This window comes from Protomyctophum bolini (genome assembly GCF_963924005.1).
Source record: "Protomyctophum bolini genome assembly, chromosome: 3".
Classification (NCBI taxonomy): Eukaryota; Metazoa; Chordata; class Actinopteri; order Myctophiformes; family Myctophidae; genus Protomyctophum; species Protomyctophum bolini.
In genome coordinates, this window is record NC_137864.1 from 48,668,183 (window position 1) to 48,672,716 (window position 4,534).

Consider the following 4,534-nt stretch of genomic DNA (forward strand, 5'->3'; position numbering starts at 1 on the left):
TCCTGTGGTTTTTAGCTATAGAAAGAGAACAAAAATAATGACAGCTTATTAGAAAATACTGTTTGTGGAATATGAAAATATATATAAATTATAAACATAAACAAACAATGTATAATTATTTTTGTTAAAATACACAGCAATTTACTTACCTGACTGTTACCTATACACTGCATGCGTTGTGGCTCATATAAGGATAGTTCATGCAAAATATGTATATAGGCTAGGCTTGGGTTCGGTTGTGTCAGTGTGACATCTCAAAAAAAGACCTTCCTCTTTATTGAATGTCTGTAAAGGATGTTTGATCTATGTACACTATGTGAAGTAGTTTCATGGTTTTAATTCAACTAACAGTTACAATTTTGTATTATGACATTGTTACGCAAACTTCCAGGTATAAAGTAAGTCTATATCTATTTCACATTAGATAAGAGGTGTCACAAAATGTGTCACATTTGAGGCTTGAGGTTCTCAGAGACGAACATGTGACTGTCACAGTGCGACTCAGGATATGTAGAACCCAATTGCAGAAACAGAGCAGGAGCAGAGCAGGTCAAATGGCTTACGAGGCTTCTGAGGGATACTGGGAGAAGTTGCAACACGACCCAAAGCAATGTTGTGAGCACCAGCCCCACGATCGAGGACCTCCAAGAGCCAAGCTGGTGCCTAGATATGGGTCGTCTTCAGAATCTGGGTCTGAATAGACGGGGGGATCTTGACCCTGCTCTGGAAATAGCTGAGCAGGTCCATCATGGTGCTGGGTCTTCTCAGGAGCAGGATGGGAGCATGCTGGTTGCAAGCTCACGATACCAAGCCTGACACAGTGAGAAGCAGGCTGGGGAGCAGGTGTAACTGAGGTGGAGTGACGAAAGTCCTTTAGCCTCTCAAGTCACGGACGAGGTTAATGTGAGGTACAAAGTGGCTCACCCATGGCCGCTCCCGGAACCATTGCTGCTGGGTCGAAATCCTTTTTTCAAATTCAGCACACTGATCGGGAGCTGAGGTGATGACGAGGCACGTCACAACAGTGTCAAATTCATCCACTTTTTGCTGGAAAAGTCTCTGTTCTGCTGGGTCCATTTTATGGCTTGATTATACTGCCACGGTGCGACTCAGGATATGTAGAACCCAATTGCAGAAACAGAGCAGGAGCAGAGCAGGTCAAATGTAGGCGATTTATTCTCCAAAACACTACAGGAACACAAGAGAACGCAGGAGAATACAAAGAACACTACAAAAACATAAATAGGACTGAACACTGTAACAACATCTATAATCAAGCAGGGAACATAAGGGACTGAGGGTTTAAGTAGACACAGGGATCACAATACACACAGGTGAACAGAACAAACAATCAACACTGGGATTGGCTGGGAGACTAAACAGGACACAGGTGGAGAAAACTAGTAATCACAGGGAGGTGAGACAAGACAGGCAAACACAACTAGGCAGAACAGGAAACACTAGGGCAACACTACGTAATAAAAGTGTACAACAGACTAATATCGTGACAGTGATCTGTGGTTGCATGCTGAATAGTGTGAAATTAATCAGCACTGTTAAAAAAAACAGGATGATGAGAATTGGTCACTGAATGTACTGCCAACACTCCAACAATTTCAGGCACATATAGAGCTGTTGAATTTGTCATAATTGGTTTTGAGACTATTATTGGTGCAGATTGCAGGGCTACCGCACAGGAAATTAGAAGAGCTGGCCTATGCATTTTATGTTCGTGCATCAATTAATCATTTTAAAGGTACACAGAGAAGCAAAGCTTTGCGTGGAATGCAAGAACGTGCAGTGCCCAAAACAAAACGTTTGTGTGGACTGGCTATACGGTATGCTTTTTACTGCATAACGTATATGATTCTGCCTATACGTGCTTAGTGGAGAGACAGCGAGCTCTAATCATTCCGAAGAAGAATTTATGCATATACAGGTAGAACAGTGTGATAATTGTGAATCCCAGCCGTTGTATTCTCACAGTGCCCAATCTGGTTTACGCATGCCTTGACCTGTTCTTTGACCTCCCTTCTAAGCTTTAAGCCGGGGCCAATCATATAGTGTTTCTTGACATGACAGGGTCTGGCCGAGGATGTTGAGACGTCTCCCGGGGAAACAGATGTGAACCAGGAAATTTAGAGAGGGTGGTTTTCTTGTGAATAAATTCCAGCACTCAAATATGTACACAAACAGATCAACTGCGTGGATTAGCACTTGCAAACACAGATTCAATGTGACCAAGGCCAAATTCCAATAACCCAAATCTCAGCCACTCACTCACTCACTCACACTCGGTCACTCCAACACGTTACAGTGAAATTGATGACCTGCCGAAATATGTGACCATCTCAGAACATGCGCGACTTTATGGTAATTGTTTTTATAAATGGGACCATAATTTTCCAAAAAGAATATTATGACATTAGAAATGAGACTTTAAACTAGTGACTGAAAAGTATTCATGACCATGGCGCATGTTCTGAGATGGTCACATGTATTAAGGTAATACAGTCTAGGTGAAGTTGGGCCCAAATACATGGACTTCTATGGGGCTATGGGGGTTTTTGGGTCCAATGACAGCGCCACAACAGGCGTTCATTATATGAACTTTCAGGAAATCCCGATTTCCTTGTGGCTTCACAAAATATCTGTCTGACTGCCCCCCTGGTTAAATATCTGTCTGACTGTCCCCCTGATTCAAACCCGGGAGTCTAATTATTAACTACAAATGCCACCGAACTGGCTGCCAGAATTGTTTTTTCCGGCTGTTTTATAATGTGAAAATGCGGAGTCCGCCCCTACTACAGGTAGTATGCCCCCCCACCACCACTTCAGGGAGAGACCACAGACCAGTGAATGAGGAAGGAAGCCTCCCTTGAACAACTGAGGGTCAGACCTGTAGAGGGAGACATTCAATAATCTCTACAGGAGTTTCGTCAGAGAGACTCTTTCCTATGCCATATTATGATCATGGCTTGTCAACACATTGAAGGCCATGTAGTATGCTAATGTTTTCCACTGTTTACTGGATTCTCTGATATGATACAGTATATTGTCCAAGGGAAAAGCCTAGTAAGACCCACAATATCTCACACTGAATCCAGTTAATGCTACTTGTCCCGCTTCAGCAAATGGAGAAAATGTGTTATGGGTTAACGCCCATAGCAGGTGCTGTGTGTGTGTGTGTGTGTGTGTGTGTGTGTGTGTGTGTGTGTGTGTGTGTGTGTGTGTGTGTGTGTGTGTGTGTGTGTGCGTGCACGTGCGTGCGTGCGTGCGTGTGTATGCATGCGTGGTGTGCACGTGATCCACCATGTATTGCACAGGAGGCCTAGCCATAATATAAGAGTCAAGGCCATGTATGTGGATGCGTGCGTACGAGTGAGACAGACAGACAGACAGACAGACAGACAGACAGACAGACAGACAGACAGACAAATAAAACATATGTGATATTCTTTAAATACATGCAGGTATATGTGGGTATATGACACATCATGTAGGCTACTGTAAGAATAGAATATACCGGTATATATATATATATAGAAGGTAAAGTCGACGGTCAATGACAGAGGGAAGAATGAAAGTCATGAAAGTGGAGCACAGCTAGCTTTAATGCGGCTTAGTTGAATGTCAGCTGCATGAAATGCTGAACCATCGTGTATGACCAGCAACCACTAAGCCTGGTATACTGTTTTGACATGACTAAAGTGTTTTAGCTGTAGTTGGTCTGGCCTATTACTACAGTTGACAGCCCATAACACACTAAAAGTGATACGAACAGCAACATCTGTATTTAATAGCCCACTGCACCAATTAATAGGAAGCTGTGTACGTCGTTAAAAAAAAAAGCTCCCTTTCTGACCTTGAAAGCAAATCATTTGTGAATTGAGGACATCACTTTTTTACCATCTACAACACGGTTTATGTCCCATCAAAAGTAGAACAATCACAAACACAGTGGTTATAAGTAAGTACACAGGTAGCCACAGTGGTTCCAGAAACTGGAAAGACGGACCCATAAGCGCCCATTTGGTTAAATTTTTACACTCAGAGTTACAGAAATGTAAAGTTCCATTTGGATCCCTGGTGATCCCATAAGATCGTGACACCTGGACAAAGTGGTGTTGTCGCTCATGCATGGGGATGGTTTGTATTGTGTGACGTCAGCCCTGAACTCAGCCAATATAAAGTGTGGAAAAACATTTTCAAACGAGTGAAGTGAGTGAATTGTAGGCTATGAAACACCTAAACTAAAATCCCATCACAGTCCATGTGTACAGTAGCAACCTTTTCTGAGAATAACCCCCCATGCTCTCCCGTAAGGTAAGAGGTCTGCGTCTGCCCAGACTCAGGTCAGCTTTACTGAACAGCCATATGACTTAACGTCTCAGGTCTACCTTCATCGATACGCAAAGATGAGCCACAATGATCAGGAAATGCAGAGAAAAGGCCAGACCCTCTCAGCCGCCTGTCAGACGATCAACAGCTCTCTAAACCGACAGAAACAAGAAGACACAAACCACCCAAGATT